Source organism: Hyperolius riggenbachi, chromosome 1 (genome assembly GCF_040937935.1).
Source record: "Hyperolius riggenbachi isolate aHypRig1 chromosome 1, aHypRig1.pri, whole genome shotgun sequence".
Taxonomy (NCBI): Eukaryota; Metazoa; Chordata; class Amphibia; order Anura; family Hyperoliidae; genus Hyperolius; species Hyperolius riggenbachi.
The window spans coordinates 67,313,241-67,332,843 of NC_090646.1; positions in this window are offsets into that span (position 1 = coordinate 67,313,241).

Consider the following 19,603-nt stretch of genomic DNA (forward strand, 5'->3'; position numbering starts at 1 on the left):
TTTCTCCCCACCAACATTGCTCTCTGCTGGTGGGGTCTGATCGCCCCCCAGACTTTGTTTGTTTATTTGTTTTGTTTTTTAATAAAAAGTGTGTGTGTTTTTTTTCCCCTTGTATACTATACCCCCCTCCCTCCCTTCCCCCGCCGGCCAATCCCTGTGATCAGCTGTCATAGGCTTCAGCCTATGACAGCCGATCACCTCTGTGGCTCAGGAGGGGACAGCCGTGGCACACGGCTGTCCCCAGTACAGCGCTGCTGCTGATCGCAGTGCTGTATGGGTAGTTAGACGGCGATTACGCCGTCTAACAGTCTCCCGAGTGGCAATAGCCGCTCGGAGACTGAAGGCGGAGCTCAGCTCTGCCCACTGAGCAGGAGATGCGTGCATATCCTGCGCGTGATATCTTGCAAAACAGAGCCCCAGGACTTTACGCCAATCTGCCTTAGGCGGTCCTGGGGCAGCCGCCGCGGCCACGCCCATCAGCAGGACGCGGTCAGCTAGAGGTTAAAGAACAGGAAAAAAATAGCTATAAAAACAAACTGAACCACATTAAAGTGGGATAAAACTCTGACATAACATTCAGGCTAAGTTCACAGTGGGACGTTAAAGTCGCGCGTTAAAACAGTATTTAACGCAGAATAACTCACTGCAATGAAAAATCAATGCCCTGTTCACAGTGCACACGTTGCGTTGGTGTCTAACGCTGCACGTTAAGTAAAAGTACTGCATGCAGTGCGTTATACACGTTATTAGCTGCGTTGGACTGTTTGCACATGCTCAGTAATGACTTGGAAGCATACTTTTCATTGCCTGTATTTTTTACTGTATCTGCTGTATGCGACGGTAACGCTGCGTTGCCACTTTTTGGGCGCGTTGCGTTGTAAGCATGCGGTGCGACTTTAACGTGGCATCAAAACGCAACGTCCCACTGTGAATCTAGCCTCAATAAAAATGTGTTTTGCTAAGTTTTATTACCCGTACAGCTATCATATTTGCTTTTGTGCACAAGTAATATTACCTGTCTACAAATTACAAGTTTCCAAATTGTAGAAATAAATGCAAATTTTGATATTTTTGATATGTGAGGCTCCCCATGTGATTTATATTTTTTTGTACAATGGTGGCCACCCTGATGACCCTTCACTTGAGGGAGGGCAAGAAGTTGTAACCAACCTGGACTCTTTGTAGCTGCAGGGGCTTTTCCCTCAGTGGTTAAACCTCTTTGTATATCTTATTCGAGCAACATTCCACACTTACAAGACAATGCCAGCAAAATATCAGGTGGTGTAACAGGCCATTTGTGGAAGGACACAAGACCAGATTTATACTTTTTTTGCAGCCAGGCCAAGTATATTGGGGCCCCCTTCCATACAAAGCAGTACCCGTCCCATTCCATGTGCCCATACCCCCACCATTGGCTTAAAGTGAACCAGAGACTAAGAACCCTCAGGTATTTTACCATATATCTCAGTGGGAACATTAGAGAAAACACCTACCCTGCTCTCTGTTTCATTTTTAACTGTTCAGCCTGCTTCTAATTAGCCCAGCTAAAATCCTCAACTGAGCATTCAGTCTGGCTTTTCTCAGGAATCTTTATAGCTGAGTCTGTCTGCTTGTATGTCTTGTCAAGCCCAAGCCTGCCCCCTTGTGGCTCTGCTATAATGACTCAGCTATAAAGATTCCTGAGCAAATCCAGACTGAATGCTCAGTCGGGGATTTTATCATGGCTGATTAGAAGCAGGCTGAACAGTTAAAAATGAAACAGAGAGCAGGGTAGGTGTTTTCTCTAATGTTCCCACTGATATATATGGTAAAATACACGAGGGTGCTTCGTCTCTGGTTCACTTTAACAATGTACTCATATAGCACATTCATAAGTGACTTCGCAATACATATGTGAACTATGCGTAACAGGCGTAATTACGCATAGTGGTAGATTTTACGTGTAAATTCATAAGCGTAATTTGCGAACTTTGCTTTACAATTACGGTACAATGCGTAATTATGAATTACGATGCGTAATTACGTTTGGGCGTAGTTTCTGCTCATCCCTGTTGCCAATGCTCTGTGATAAGTAGACGCCGCTGTCCACTGCATATCTTAAGGTGGCCATACATAGTACAATTTTTCATTTTTTTTTATTAAATAATTTAGTTCAATTTTCGTTAGATCGAATATAAAGATTTTTCCAGCATCTCCGATCAGATTTTTCTCGAAAAAAACTGGATAATCGTTCGAATTTCTGGATCGGAAAAAAAAAACATATTTTCAACTTTCATTTGATTTGATCATTTAGATTGAATAAACGGGAAAATTGAACTTTTTTATTGTATCGTGTATGGGCACCATTACTCGAGTAACATTCCACACTTACAAGACAGTGCCAGCGAAATATCAGTAGATGTAACAAGCCATTTGTGGAAGGACACAAGACCGGATTTATACTTTTTCTGCACCTAGACCGAGTATATTGGGGATCCCGTTCCATGCAAAGCGTAAGTCATTCCATGGGAGGGGTGCTGGACTCCCCTTCAATGTGCCCATACCCTCCCCCCCACGCACGCACGCGCGCGCACACACACACACACGCACACACCTTCCACCTGTATCATCCCTGTAGTGCAGGCCCTCTCTTTCACGTACAGCTCTCTTGGACATCATCTTCCCTTTTCATGTATTGCTTTCCATTTGCCCAGTCCATTTCCAGGTGCCCACTTGGGCTGTAGGCACCCAAGGCCCGACCTTTGTGACCTTTCCAAAAATCCGGCCCTGGAAGGACATGGAGGAGTCCTGCTAAAAATGAAGGCAATGACTTGAGAGATCATCATGGTTGAGCTAGTAGGCCTTCTGAAACAAGCATAATGCAGAAACATTGACAGACTTCTGCTAGCAGCGCAGGTCATAAATTGTAGAACAATGACCCCGGCCCTTACTTGCAGAACACTGTCTTTTAGATATGTAAATCTTTTAATTTCTCCAATGAAGAACTTAAAATATCATTTTTATTATGCGGTGATAAAGGCAATAAGGTGATCTGCTGAAGGTCACCAATAATTGGAACTGATCTCATGCTAGGGTCTTCCATTTCACAGACGACTGCCTTAACCAGAAGGCTACTAAATTAAACTGACGGTTCAGTTTCAAGCGCTGCTCGGCCTTTTACAGCTGGCATAGAGAAGCATTAGGAAATAAGATATAAAGAGAAAACATAGCGGAGACAATGAAAAGCTGATGCTTCATTTTAGACAGAGGGTGCATCAAATGACCTCCAACTCTTGAAAGTTTATGAGGCAGACAGAAGAACGACAGGGGGGAAAGGAGGTTTATGGACAGTTATGAAGCCAGTTACAGTTAAGAGACAAGATACAACCTGAAAAAGGATGGGGACACACCGTTACACTTATAACCATTGTGGAGGAAAGCATCTTCAGTTTAGAGCAAGACTTAAAGAGAAACCGTAACCAAGGATTGGACTTCCTCCCAATCAGTAGCTGATACCCCCTTTCCCAGGAGAAATCTTTTCCTTTTCTCAAACGGATCATCGGGGGGCTCTGTATGGCTGATTTTGTGGTGAAACCCCTCCCACAGGAAACTGTGAGGACCATGGTCCTGGCAGTTTCCTGTCTGTGAACCTTGTTGCATTGTGGGAAATAGCTGTTTGCAGCTGTTTCCAACTGCCAAAAAAGCAAGCAGCAGCTACAGTACTTCCACTGACATCACCTGCCAGCAGTAAAAATGTCGCCATGTGATAAATGACAGAATGTAAATCAGGGAGAGGAAAGATTTTACAATGGGCAAACACTAACTAAATCATTTATACATAATCATTGTAAAAATTAAGCACTTTCGTTCATTATGTTATTTTCACTGGAGTTATTCTTTAAAGTCCACCTGAACTGTGAAAGCAAAAAAGCCTCCTAACCTTCTCACCACATTAGATGTTATCTGTGACATCCTGCTACACTCCTAACCAGAACTCCATTCACATTATATATTCCCAGCTATTGCAGGGAAAAGTTAGCAGAAGGTATCAGGGTCAGAGGTTGGGAGTAGACAGTACTGTAAGAATACTTAGGGGCAGACCTGGATTTACAGTGGGATGCAAAAAGTTTGGGCAACCTAGTTAATCGTAATGATTTTCCTGTATAAATCGTTGGTTGTTACAATAAAAAATGTTAGTTAACTATATCATATAGGAGACACACACAGTGATATTTGAGAAGTGAAATGAAGTTTATGGGATTTACAGAAAGTGTGCAATAATTGGTTAAACAAAATTAGGCAGGTGCATAAATTTAAAAAAGAATTGAAATCAATATTTATTACATCCTCCTTTTGCAGAAATTACAGCCTCTAAACACTTCCTGTAGGTTACAATGAGAGTCTGGATTCTGGTTGAAGGTATTTTGGACCATCCTCTTTACAAAACATCTCTAGTTCATTCAGGTTTGATGGCTTCCGAGCATAGACAGCTCTCTTTAAAGGGGAACTTCAGCCTAAACAAACATACTGTTATCAAGTTACATTAGTTATGTTAATTAGAATAGATAGGTAATATAATCTTTTACCCACCCTGTTTTAAAAGAACAGGCAAATGTTTGTGATTCATGGGGGCTGCCATCTTTGTCATGGGGGCAGCCATCTTTTTGGTTGAAAGGAGGAGACAGGGAGCATGAGACACAGTTCCAACTGTCCTGTGTCCTGATTACCCCTCCCAGCTGCACACGCTAGGCTTCAAATGTCAAATTCAAATTTTAAAAAAAAAAATTGCACTAAAACAGCAGAACGAGAACAACAACATCAGAAATCCTATCATGCTTTGCACAGCATCAGGGGAAAAAAGCCCGGGCAGTTTTCTTCTGTGCAGCTAAAAATGAGGCTTGTATAAGAGAAACAAAGTTCTGATGCTGTGAAACTGTTAAAGAAACACCAGGCCTTTTTAGTGCTGCTGAGTCGATTTTTAGTCCGGAGGTTCACTTTAACTCACACCACAGATTTTCAATTATATTTAGGTTTGGGGACTGAAATGGCCATTCCAGAACTTTGTACTTGCATGAATACTTTAGTGGATTTTGAGCAGTGTTTAGGGTCGTTTTCTTGTTGAAAGATCCAGCCCCTGCACAGCTTCAGCTTTGTCACTGATTCCTGGACATTGGTTTTCAGAATCTGCTGATACTGAGTGGAATCCATGCAACCCTCAACTTTGACAAGATTCCCAGTCCCTGCACTGGCCACACAGCCCCAGAGCATGATGAAACCACCACCATATTTTACTGTAGGTATCGAGTGTTTTTCTTGGAATGCTGTGTTGTTTTAACTCAATTTTAGTTTCATCAGTCCACAGCAACGTATTCCAAAATGAAGCTGGATTGTCCAAATGTGCTGTAGCATACCTCAAGTGGCTCTATTTGTGCTGTGGACGGAGAAAAGGCTTCTTCTGCATCACTCTTGCATACAGCATCTCCTTGTGTAAAGTTCGCTGAATGGTGGAATGATGCACAGTGACTCCATGTTCAGCAAGATGATGTTGTAGGTCTTTGGTGCTGGTCTATGGGTTGACTCTGACTGTTCTTACCATTCGTTGCTTCTGTCTTGGTCTGCCACTTCGAGCCTTAACTTGAACTGAGCCTGTGGTCTTCCATTTCCTCAATATGTTCCTAACTGTGGAAACAGACAGCTGAAATATCTGAGACAGCTTTCTGTATCCTTCCCCTAAACCATGATGGTGAAGAATCTTTTTCTTCAGGTAATTTAAGAGTTGTTTTGAGACCCCCATGTTGCTAGTCTTCAGAGAAAATTAAAAGAGGAGGAAAACTTACAATTGACCTCTTTAAATACTCTTTCCCATAATTAAATTCACCTGTGTATGTAGGTCAGGGGTCACTGAGCTTACCAGGCCAAGTTTAGTTCCAATAATTAGTTCTTAAGATTTTGGAATCAATAAAATGACAACAGTGCCCACATTTATGCACCTGCCTAATTTTATTTAAACAATTATTGCACACTTTCTGTAAATCCAATAAACTTCATTTCACTTCTCAAATATCACTGTGCGTGTCTCCTATATGATATATTTAATTGACATTTTTTATCTGAACAACCAACGATTTATACAGGAAAATCATGACGATTAACAAGGTTGCCCAAACTTTTGCTGCCCACTGTACCTCAGAGGAACTTGTAGGCACAAATGTCCTTGCACCTTAGACTTTGCTCTCCATGATATATTCAATATTCCCATTGAAAAGCAATATGTGAAGTTTGATTCACTTTTGTAGGCTCCACCCACTTTTCTGAATATTAATCCCAGTCACCCAGTGACCAACTGTGCAAAGTATAAAAACCCTACAATTAACAGTGTAAGAATGGCTGCAGTTTACATTTTCCCAGTGAAATTTGTATTTGTCTCCACCCACTGATGACCCGGCGTTGCCCGGATATGTATTTGACTGGTGTTGGCTCGGCCCACTTTCTAACCTTAACGCACACTCAGTGACCAAGTTTGTGAGCTTTGGGGTCCTTGGCATCAATAATTTGTATATTCCCATAGAACCCCAGTCACCCAATGACCAACTGTAGCAGGTTTGAGGCATCTGCTATTAACAGTGTAAAAATGGAAGCAATTTAAATATTCCACTTGAAAATTAACAGGTGAATTTTGATCGGCTATTATAGGCTCCACCCACTTCCCTGAATATTAATCTCAGTCACTCAGTGACCATCTGGGAAAAGTTTGGGAACCCTGCCATAAACAGTATAAGAAGGGCTGCAGTTTACACTTTCCCAGTGGAGTTTGTTTTTGGCTCTGCCCACTTTTTGTAACCTGGACACAAGGTCACTACTCAATGCCTAAGTTTGTGAACTTTGTGGTCCTTGGCATCAATAATTTGTATTTCCCCATGAAATGAAACAAATCTGATTCACTGTTTGTGGCTCTGTCCCCTTTTCTGAATTTGAACCCCAGTGACCCAATGACCGACTGTACCAGGTTTGAGGCTTGTGCCATTAACAGTGCAAGAATGGCAGCAATTTTAATATTATCTTTGAAAAGTGACACGTGATTTTTGATTGGCATTTTTAGGCTCCACCCACTCTTCTGAATATTAATCCCAGTCACCCAGTAACCAGCTATGCTAAGTTTGAGAACCCTGCCATTAACAGTGAAGAAGGGCTGCAGTTTACAATTTCCCAGAAAAATCTGTTTTTAACTCCACCCACTTTTGTAACCTGGACACACAGTCACTACTCAATAACCAAGTTTGTGAGCTTTTGGGTTCCTGGCATCAAAATTGTGCTAATGGAAGCCGTTTATACAGCAAAGAAATCTGGCTGTTTTGGCTCCGCCCCTTTACTGAATTTGAATCCCAGACACTTAACGATCGACTGTAGCAGGTTTGAGGCCTCTGCTGTTAACAGTGTGAGAATGGCTGCAGTTTCAATATTCCCCTTGAAAATCAATAGGTGAATTTTGATTGGCTCTTGTAGGCTCCACCTACTTTTCCGAATATTAATCCTAGTCACTCAGTGACCAACTGTGTAAAGTTTGAGAACCCTGCCATTAACAGTGTAAGAAAAGCTGCAGTTTACATTTTCCCATGTAAAAAGTTAGTTGTTTTTGGCTCTGCACACTATTTCTAATCTTAACATACAGTCACTTAATGACCAACTTTATGAGCTTTGGGGTCCTTGGCATCAATAAGTTGCATTTTACCATTGAAATTAATCAAATCTGATTGGCTGTTTTTGGCCCGCTCCCTTCAGAATTTAAACCCCAGTCTCCCAGTGACTGACTGTAGCAGATTTTAGGCCTCTGCCATTAGTGCACTAATGGCAGCAATGTAAATATTCCCCTTGAAAATCAAAAGGTGAATTTTGATTGGCTGCTGTAGGCTCAACCCACTTTTTTGAATATTAGTCCCAGTCACCCAGTGGCCAACTGTGTCACGTTTGACAACCCTGCCCATAACAGAATGGCTGAAATCAATCTAACAAATCTGATTGGCTGTTTGTGGCTCCACCCCTTTAGTGAATTTGGACCCCAGTCACCCAATGACTGACTGTATCAGGTTTGAGGCCTCTGCCACTAACAGTGTAAGAATGGTAGCAATGTGAATATTCCCCTTGAATATCAATAGGTACATTTTGATTGGCTGTTGTAGGCTCCTCCCACATTTCTGAATATTCATCCCAGTCACCCAGTGGCCAATTGTGTAAAGTTTGGGAACCCTGCCATGTTAAAAATGTAGTTGTTGGCACCGCCCACTTTTTCAAACCTTGACATACAGTCACTCAATTATCAAGTTTATCAGCTTTGGTGTCCTTGGTATCAATACTTTGTATATTCCCATTGAAAAATAAACAAATCTGGCTGTTTGTGGCTCCGCCCCCTTTCTGAATTTGGACCCTAGTCACCCAGTGACCAACTGTACCAGGTTTGAGGCATCTGCTTTTAACAGTATAAGAGAATGGTAGCAGATGAAATATTCCCTTTGAAAATCAATAGGTGAATTTTTATTGGCTGTTGTAGGCTCCACCCACCTTCCAAAATCTTAATCTCAGTCACCCAATGACCAACTGTGCAAAGTTTGAGAACCCTGCCATTAACGGTGTAAGAATGGCTGCAGTTTATATTTTCCCAGTAAAAGTTGTTTTGGCTCCGCCCACTTTTTGTAACTTTGACACACGGTCACTCAGTGACCAAGTTTGTGAGCTTTCAGGTTCCTGGCATAAAAAATGTGTGAATGGAAGCAGTTTATCCACCAAGGAAATCTGATTGGCTGTACGTGGCCCCACCCCTTTAGTGAATTTGGACCCCAGTCACCCAATGACCGACTGTAGCAAGTTTAAAGCCTCTGCCATTAAAAGTGTAAGAATAGCAGCAGTTTAAAAATTCCCCTTGAAAATCAATAGGTCAATTTTGATTGGCTGTTGTAGGCTCCACCCATTTTCTTGAATCTTAATCACATTCACCCAGTGACCAAGTGTGGCAAGTTTGTTAACCCTGCGATTAATAGTCTAAGAATGGCTGCAGTTTACATTTTCCCATTTAAAATGAACGGCTGAAATTTGATTGGCTGTTTTATGCTCCGTCCACTTTTCCTGGATTTGTAACCTCGGTCACCAAGTGACCACCTTTGCCAAGTGTGGGGACTCTGGCTTGATGACTGTGAGAATGGCAGCCTTTTCCATTTTTTCCATTGACATGAATGGGTGAAATCTGATTTGCTGTTTGTAGCTCCGCCCAGGTGTGCAGGGGGGCCGCGAGACCCACAGAACATATCATCCCAGGTAGTAAGGGATCTGTATACCAAGTTTCGTTCAAATCGGTCAAGCCGTTTCCCCGTGATCGCGGCACATACACATATACACACACACACACACACACACACACACACACACACACACACACACACACACACACGATTTTATATATATAGATTATTGCACCCTTTCTGTAAATCCAATAAAATTAATTTCACTTCTCAAATATCACTGTGTGTGTCTCCTATATGATATACTAGCTGGACGCCCGGCGTTGCCAGGGTATGTATTTAGCTGGTTTTGGCCCCGCCCACTTTCCCTAACCCTAACACACAATTAATTACTTAATGACCAAGTTTGTGAGCTTTGCAATCTTTGGCACCAATAATTTGCATTGAAATAAAATAAATCTGATTGGCTGTGGCTCCACCACTTTTCTGAATTTGAACCCCAATCACCCAATGTCCAAGTGTACCAGGTACAGGTGATTAACAGTGCAAGAGGTTTGTGTCATTAAGGGCTCGTTTCCACTGTAGCGGTGCGGAATCGCCTGGATTCCACCGCAGAAGAAATCGCATGTGGCTGCGTTTCCGCATGCGGATTTACCCGCGATTTCGCATGCGATTTTGCATGGCAAGGAGCCAGGCGAATTTAACCATGCCACTGCCTGTGCAAAGCTCCATTGCTTTACATGCAAAATCGCATGCGAAATCGCGGGGAAATCCGCATGACAAAGCCGCATGCGATTTCCCTATTGAATGCATTAGCGGCGATTCACCCGCATTCCTGTCGCACGCGAAATCTGACGACCCTGTCGTGCAGATTTTTCCCGCATGCCGAAACGCACCTGCACGACGCACAAGTGGAAACAATCTCATCCACTTGTATTGCCTATGCGAATCCGCATGCAGTGCCTGCATGCGGATTCGCTATAGTGGAAACGAGCCCTAACAGTGCAAGAATGGCAGCAATTAAATATTCCCCTTAAAAATCAATAGGTAGATTTTAATTGGCTTTTGTAGGCTCCACCCATCTTTCTGAATATTAATCCCAGTCACCCAGTAATTAACTGTGCAAAGTTTGAGAACCCTACAATTAACAGTGTAAGAATGGCTGCTATTTACATTTTCCCAGTAAAATTTGTATTTGTCTCCACCCACTGATGACCCCATGTGGCCCGCTTATGTATTTGGCTAATGTTGGCTGTGCCCACTATTCTAACCCTCACATACAATTAATCAATTACTCAATTACCAAGATTGTGAGCTTTGCGGTGTTTGGCATCAATAATTTGCATTGGAATTAAACAAAGCTAATTGGCTGTTTGTGGCTCCACCACTTTTCTGAAATTGAACCCTAGTCACCCAATGATCAACTGTACCAGGTTTGAGGCTTGTGCCATTAACAGTGCAAGAATGGCAGCAATGTAGATATTCCCCTTGAAAATCATAAGGTGAATTATGATTGGCTTTCATAGGTTCCTTCCACCTTTCTGAATATTAATTCCAGTCACCCAACGACCAGCTGTGCAAAGTTTGAGAACCCTACCATTAACAGTGTAAGAATGGCTGCAGTTTACATTTTCCCAGTGAAATTTGTATTTGTCTTCGCCCACTTTTTGGTTATGGGAATAAAAAGTATCCTATACTTTATTCCAGGTAATGTACTATGTGTGTGCCAAATTTCATTCCAATCCGTTCAGCCATTTTTGCGTGATCGAGTAACAAACAACCAAACATCCAAACATCCGAACTTTCCCATTTTTTATGTTAGTAGAATTTAACTGACATTTTTTATCATAGCAACCAAGGATTTATACAGGAAAATCATGACAATTAACAAGGTTGCCCAAACTTTCGCATCCCACTGTATATCTTATTACATCACCCCGTGAAAGCAGTCTTCCCATCTTTAGGACATGAATGGAGCGACACTGGCATTAAATGACAGCTTACTTCAATGGGGTCTCGACAGACCTCTGTGTGTGAGAGGAGCACTATTCACCCTGTTCCTCTCAGGAACAAAGACAGTTGTGTATGGAGTTAATACTACATACTGCCTCATTGCTTCCCAGTGCCGGCCACTATTCACAGAGGATAAAGCCTGCATGGCCTTTGCTGTCCATCTCACAAATTGTATTATGGCTGACTATGCAGCTTTAATTCTACAGAGAAGAGATCTCTCTTTCCCGCTGTCTCTCTGTTGAGAAAAACACATGGCTGATATGGTGATCATGGGCATCCGCACATATGGCAAAATAGGGCATGCGCCACCCCCTGGCCAGCTGCTGCCTCCCCCTAGCCACCCGAACCCGGAGGTTTCAAGCTGCCGGTCAGGGACAGCTCTCAGGGGGACAGTCTCTCAGCGCATTACCGGACATACAGCCGTGCAGCCTATGGGGCCACTCAAGTTCCCTTTCTTGAAGTGCCCATCAGTAACGCCAGTGTTTTTTTTTGTTTTATTTTATTGTATTTTTCCCCCTCATGGTGTTGTCCTCAGTTGTGCCGCCCTGCCCCCTCTATTTCCTGGCTGCTTGAATGACTGCCGGGAGATTTGACTTGAGAGCCTGCGAGTGTCTGCGGAGCCAAAGGGACAGAGCAGGACCAGAGCTTTCACACAGACTGGGAAAAGTAAGTAAACAGTCAGCTGCAATATAACATAGATAAGCTGACATGCAAGTGTCTGAGGAATGCGTTGTCCCAGCCTGTCTGATTTATGTTCTCTTTAGTTGTCCCTCAGTCAGACCACGCTTGACTTGTTTTCTCTCCCATCTTGCCCTCAAATAATGTATTTTGTTTCATCTCTCTTCTCTTCCCGTCTTCTGTGCTGTCTCTCCCTCTCTCTGTACAGAGTAAATTGTCTTGTCACTAAGTGTTCCTCAGAAGGTCTCACAACCTAATCCCAACCACAGTCATATGTCTATATATTGTGTAGTGTATGTATCACAGTCTAGGGCCAATTTACTTATCTGTATGTTTTTGGAATGTGTGAGGAAACCGGAGTGCCCAGAGCAAACCCACACATTCTGCTGTCTCTCTCTCGGTCTCTTTGCCTTTCTGCTGTCTCTGTCTCTCTGCCTTTCTCCTGTCACTCTCTGCCTTTCAACTCTCTCTCTGCCTTTTGGATGTCCCTTTCTGCTGTCTCTCTCGCTGCCTTTCTGCTGTCTCTCTTTCTCTGCCTCTCATCTCTCTCTCTCTCTCTCTCTGCCTTTCTGCTGTCTCTTTCTCTCTGCCTTTCTGCTGTCTCTTTCTCTCTGCCTTTCTGCTGTCTCTCTTTCTCTGCCTCTCAGCTCTCGCTCTCTCTCTCTGCCTTTCTGCTGTCTCTTTCTCCCTGCATTTCTGCTGTCTCTTTCTCTCTGCCTTTCTGCTGTCTCTCTTTCTCTGCCTCTCAGCTCTCTCTCTCTCTCTGCCTTTCTGCTGTCTCTTTCTTTCTGCCTTTCTGCTGTCTCTCTTTCTGCCTTTCTGCTGGCTCTTTCTCTCTGCCTTTCTGCTATCTCTCTTTCTCTGCCTCTCAGCTATCTCTCTCTCGGCCATTCTGCTGTCTCTTTCTCTGCCTCTCAGCTCTCTCTCTCTCTCTCTCTTTCTCTCTGCCGTTCTGCTGTCTATTTCTCTCTGCCTTTCTGCTATCTCCTTTTCTCTGCCACTCAGCTCTCTCTATCTGCCTTTCTGCTGTCTCTTTCTCTCCGCCTTTCTGCTGTCTCTCTTTCTCTGCCTCTCAGCTCTCTCTCTGCCTTTCTACTGTCTCTTTCTCTCTGCCTTTCTGATGTCTCTCTTTCGCTGCCTTTCTGCTGTCTTTCCCTCTCTCTGCCTTTTTGCTGTCTCTTTCTCAGCCTTTCTGCTCTCTCTCTATCTGCCTTTCTGCTGTCTCTTTCTCTCTCTCTGCCTTTTTGCTGTCTCTCTTTCTAGGCCTTTCTGTTCTCTCTCTCTCTCTCTCTTTGCCTTTCTGGTCTCTCTCTCTCTCTGCCTTTCTGCTGTCTCTCTCTCTCTCTGCCTTTCTGCTCTCTCTCTCTCTCTGCTTTTCTGCTCTCTCTCTCTCTCTCTGCTTCTCTGCTGTCTCTCTCTCCCTCTGACTTTCAGCTCTCTTTCTCTCTCTCTGCCTTTCTGCTGTCTCTCTTTCTCTGCCTCTCAGCTCTCTTTCTCTCTGCTGTCTCTCTCTCTCTCTCTCTCTCTCTCTGCTGTGTCTCTCTCTATCTCTCTGCCTTTCCGCTCTCTCTCTCTGCCGTTCTGCTCTCTCTCTGCCTTTCTGCTGTCTTTCTCTCTGCATTTCTGCTCTCTCCCTCTCTCTCTCTCTGCCCTTCTGCTCTCTCTCTCTCTCTGCCTTTCTGCTGTCTCTTTCTCGCTGCCTTTCTGCTGTCTCTCTTTCTCTGCCTCTCAGCTCTCTCTCTGCCTTTCTGCTGTCTCTTTCTCTCTGCCTTTATGCTGTCTCTCTTTCTCTGCCTTTATGCTGTCTCTTTCTCTCTCTCTCTGCCTTTCTGCTCTCTCTCCATCTGCCTTTCTTCTGTCTCTTTATCTCTCTCTGCCTTTTTGCTGTCTCTCTTTCTCGGCCTTTCTGCTCTCTCTCTCTCTCTCTCTCTTTCTCTCTCCCTTTCTGGTGTCTCTCCCTCTCTGCCTTTCTGCTCTCGCTCTCTCTCTCTCTGCTATCTCTCTCTCCCTCTGCCTTTCAGCTCTCTTTCTCTCTCTCTCTGCCTTTCTGCTGTCTCTCTTTCTCTGCCTCTCAGCTCTCTCTGCCTTTCTGCTCACTCTCTGCCTTTCTGCTGTCTCTCTACCTTTCCGCTGTCTCTCACTCTCTCTCTGCCTTTCTGCATGCTCTCTTTACTTTTCTGCTGTCTCTCTCTCTGCTTCTCTGCTGTCTCTCTCTGCCTTTCTGCTCTCTCTCCCTCTCTCTCTCTCTCTCTGCCTTTCTGCTGTCTCTCTTTCTCGGCCTTTCTGCTCTCTCTCTCTCTCTCTCTCTCTCCCTTTCTGGTCTCTCTCCCTCTCTGCCTTTCTGCTCTCGCTCTCTCTCTCTCTGCTATCTCTCTCTCCCTCTGCCTTTCAGCTCTCTTTCTCTCTCTCTCTGCCTTTCTGCTGTCTCTCTTTCTCTGCCTCTCAGCTCTCTCTGCCTTTCTGCTCACTCTCTGCCTTTCTGCTGTCTCTCTACCTTTCCGCTGTCTCTCACTCTCTCTCTGCCTTTCTGCATGCTCTCTTTACTTTTCTGCTGTCTCTCTCTCTGCTTCTCTGCTGTCTCTCTCTGCCTTTCTGCTCTCTCTCCCTCTCTCTCTCTCTCTGCCTTTCTGCGCTCTGTCTTTGTTGTCTCTTTCTCTCTGCCTTTCTGCTGTCTCTCTTTGCTGTCTCTTTCTCTCTCTCTCTGCCTTTCTGCTCTCTCTCTCTCTGCCTCTCAGCTGACATTCTCACTCTTAGCTGTCTCTCTCTGCCTTTCTGCTGTCCTCCCCACACACTGGCACCCTCCTCCTACCCACTGGCACCCATCCTGCCCATTGTCACCCTCTCCCACCCACTGGCACCCTCCTGCAAAATCTGATGTGTGGCTTAATGCCACACAGGTGGCATGGCTTAAGTTTCCCTGTCACTACCTAAACTGGGGAACACCTGCGTCAGAGGCACTCACAATCTAATCCCTACCATAGCCCTAGTCTAATGTCCCACCATTGCTAAATTCATGTAAATTTGGCTCCGCCTGTGAACACACCCACATCGTGGTTTGTGGCCACGCCCATTTTTCGGCGCGGCGCGAGTTATAACTCCCACTACCCCATTTTTGCCCCCCCCTGGAAAATTTTCTGTGGACGCCCATGATGGTGATACCTCATTTACATCGGAACATTTGCTTAAAGACTAAGCAATGGCAATACATATGCACTGTCTACAGTTAGAGGAACATATAAAGTTCACATATGGTACATTGTAGTGGATAGAACAGGTTGTGGGTTGGGAGCAGGACATGGGTGGAAGGGTTTCTAGAGTTATAACATCAATCCCCCAGTATTCTTTGCATCTATGGTTTGGAAAGAAAAAAAATTGCCTGAGGCCCATTTTTAAGATCATAGGTGGAATACGGTTCCTGGGATGAGAAAATCACACTTTATTATGTGTAATTTAATATATCTAGGCAACTCCTAAGGTTTAAAGCAAACTGTAATCCATGATATAGGTACTCTTTAAAGTGTACTATAAGGTGTTGACGGCAGTGACTCACTGCTTGACCTTGATATGACTTTTTTCAAACACATCTTTATTGTAGAGGAAAAGTGTGTCATGGTGTGCAATGAGAATAAGATAAGTGTAGCAGGAAAATTACAAAGATTATGATCATTATTTGGGGTGTGCAAGGGCCGGTTCAGACGTACGGCTGCCAGCATCCATTCTCGTCAATTACCGCTGGAATCCACTGTGCAAATGCTGCGGTTAATCGAATGTTAAGGTTCGGCACTAGAAAAGTGGTTTGCTGTGGGGGACGGTTAAGATTAGGCATCAGGAAGGGGATTGGCAGCAGGGGGACGGTTAAGGTTAGGCGTCAGGAAGGGGAGGGTTTTAAGGTTATGCATCAGGAGGGGTTGTTAGGGTTAGGCATCAGAGGGGGCGGGGCTCTATGCCAGAGTAAAGTTAGGTTCAGCTGTAGTTAAATATCTGTAACATTTAACAGTATTTTACCATTGAAACGTACCATTGTAAAATAGTACAATATCAGTAAATGCTACCGATATTCTACTATCAGCTATTTCCCAAATTTCCCGGCGCCTTTACTTCGCTTACGCACTGGCATCAACATGGTCTATCATGGCAGAAATGTGGCTATGTAGTGTACTGTTCCTTTGCGAACATTATGAAAAAGTCCGCATTGGGTGTTCCATCATTATTTCAGAGAGCGGAAGAACGAGCGGAAGAGACCAAAACCGCCAAAAGAAAACACACCGACCCTTCTATTCTTCACTGCTTAAGTCAAAACAGAGAAATTAAGCTGGAAATCTATAGCTCGTTAATTATGTCTGAGCACCTGCTTAAAGGAGTCTTCATTCATTGTTTTCTGCGCTCCTGGAAGCATTGTGTTTTAGGGTTTTATTATGGCCCTTTAGCTCATTAATAACTGCCACATTGATTAAAGTATTTCAGCTGGCAGCAGCTATTGTAAATTACAGAAACATGCATGGGAAGATTACTCATTCCCGGGTGTGCGAGAAATAAGCTATGGACGCGGCCGCAGTCTTCGGGTGATTTTCGGTTAAATATGCTCCATTAATGCTCTTTGTTTTATGTTCCTGGAGGATAGTGGAGAGAAAAATGTGTGTTGGGAGAAAAAGCCTTATTTTCAGGCCCTTTAGCAATTATAGGCGACAATAAATATATAGTTATATAAAACTCAGGCAGGAAGTTTAGGAGATGTACAACTTGTTGCAGTATCAACAGGACTAAACTTCAGTATACTAAAACAACCACAAGATGCCACTGTGTGTAAAATGTGATGGTGATATTTATGGGATTGTCATTTCCTGTATTCACTCTGTATTCTCTCTGTTCTAAATTTTACTTCCTGATGGTTGTGTATGATATAAGTCTGCATGTTTTTCTTCAGTAAAGAGAGTTAATTTTTTATACTTGGTGCCAATTGCATGCACAAACACTATCCTCCAACACAACTGAGCGTAGTGTGGTATAACGCCATGCACTGACACCAGACAATGATTAAGATAAAATGGGACCCTAAGCAAGATAGCACTTTTTTGCACAGCGCTGATGGTCGCCTGGATTTTTTAGTTAGATTTGGTGGTGGCGAGCATACACCGGGCCTAGCCCCGTTTCTAGGGGTGTGCCAGGCGTGCGACCACCCTGAGCACTGTGAGGAGGAGGGTCACCGTGATGGAGGGGGGAGCCGCAGCCTCACTGAGACTCAGCCGTGGGGAGGCCGGCCTGACTTCTCCCTCCCTTCCTCTCCCAGGGGCCGCCCTCCGTGCTCCCCGCTCCACTGCAGAGTAAGCGCAGGAAAGCCTCTCGTATTGAGCAACTCACCTCCCTGCTGTTCCAATCACCGCTCACTTGCAGCTGGTCTCCGCCTGCATAGCCGCGTATACAAACTCTACTTTCTGTTAAGCAAGAAGTAAAGCGTGTATCAGCGGTTATGCAGAGGAGACCAGCGGCAAGTGATCGGCAATTGGAATGGCAGGGAGGTGAGTTGCTCAATACGAGAGGCTTCCCTGCACTTACTCGGCAGCGAAGGGGGAGCACTTAGGGCAGCCCCAGGGAGAGGAAGGGAGGGAGAAGTTAGGCCGCCGTCCCTGTGGCTGAGTCCCAGTGAGACTGCGGCTTCCCCTTCCATCACATATGAGGGGGCAACTACCTATCTAACATATACTGGGGGCATCTGGGGGCATCTACCTATCTAATATATATTGGGGGCTCCTACCTTTCTAACCTATATTGCGGTCACCTACCTATCTAACTTATACTGGGGGCACCTACCAACTAACATATACTGGGGGTTCATACCTATCTAACTTATTCTGCGGGCACCTACCTAACCTATACTGGGGGCACCAACCTAGCTAACCTATACTGGGGGCTTCTACCTATCTAGTTTATACTGTGGGAACCAGTAGCTATCTAACATATAATGCGGGCACCTACCTATCTAACCTATACTGGGGGAACTTACCTATCTAACCTATACTACGGGCACTTACCTATCTAACCTATACTGAGGAAACTTACCTATCTAACCTATACTGGTGGCAACTATATTGGCTACCTATATTGGAGGCACCCACCTATCTAACATATACTGGGTACAACTATACTGGCTACCTATACTGGAGGCACCTATCTGGCTAACCTATACTGGGGGCAATTATACTGGCTACCTATACTGGTGGCAATTATACTGGCTACCTATACTGGGGGCACCTATGCCTGGCTACTTATACTGGGAGGATCTATAGCTGACTACCTATACTGGGTGCAACTAGACCTGGGCCCCTACACTCTCTCCAGGCCCTGGGCAGCTGCCTAGAATTGACTTGTGAATGATCCGGCTCTGACTGACACCTGATCTATACCCAAAGATTTCACACACAAACTGCACGCTTTCTCATGGGCCTCTATTTAAAAATGTGTTACAGGAACTATTTTATAATACTACAGTATTGTCTCGGTTATCCGGCACGTAAACAGGAAAAAAGGGCGCCGGCAGCTAGTGGACAAAAAGGGTGGCACCATTCACTCCCATAATAAATACCGTTTTATGGGCGCCAAACAGGAAAAAAGAGCGCCAGAGATTATTAACGTTTTACAAACTGCGCCCAGAGATTTTTAATGTTTTATAGCTGTGCTTGCAATGATTTATACTAAACATATTTATCGTATTTAGCTAAAACATTATTTAAAATGTTATCCCTTACTTTTTTTAAAACATTATTATTCACAAAATAAAGCGATCAGTATGTAACGTAAATTTCAATATATTTTTTACAGTCACTATTTGTAAAACATTATTATCCACATAATAAAGCGATTAGTAAGAGGGGTGGTTAGGGTTAGGCACCACCAGGAGGGTGGTTAGGGTTAGGCACCACCAGGGGGGTCTTAGGGATAGGCACCACCAGGGAGGTGGTTAGGGTTAGGCACCACCAGGGAGGTGGTTAGGGTCAGGCACCACCAGGGGGGTGGTTAGGGTTAGGCACCACCAGGGGGGTGGTTAGGGTTAGGCACCACCAGGAAGGTCTTAGGTTTAGGCACCACCAGCGGGTCTTAGGGTTAGGCAGGTACCACCAGGGGGGTCTAGGGGTTAGGGATAGGTACAGGGAGGGTTCTGTGTGAGAGTAGGGTTAGGTATAGTTACAGAACAATATACATCACCAGGGGGGTGGTTAGGGTTAATAGGCACCACCACGGGGGTCTTAGGGTTAGGCACCACCAGGGGGGTCTTAAGGTTAGGCACCACCAGGGGGGTCTTAGGGTTAGGGTTATGTACAGGTAGGGTTCTGTGTGAGAGTAGGATTAGGTTTTGTTTTAGTAAAATTTTAGTAATACTTACTAATGTTTTACAACACTTATTACAAACGTAGTTATATTTAATTTATATCATCATTATAAACAATATTTTCAGATTTTATTATAAGAAGAAATGATAAATGAAGGTTATTCACAATAATATACAATTATAACGATTAAACATATATTATCGTTTTATTAGCAAACATAATTATAAGTTTCACTTTTGAAACTGGGAAGATTAACGTTTTCCCAATTGCCGATTTCATACACATTATTTAATGATTTCTAAATTTGTAAAACATTATTTGTAAACAAAATACAACACAATATTTTTATAAACGGTATTACTGCTTTTCGTTTACACT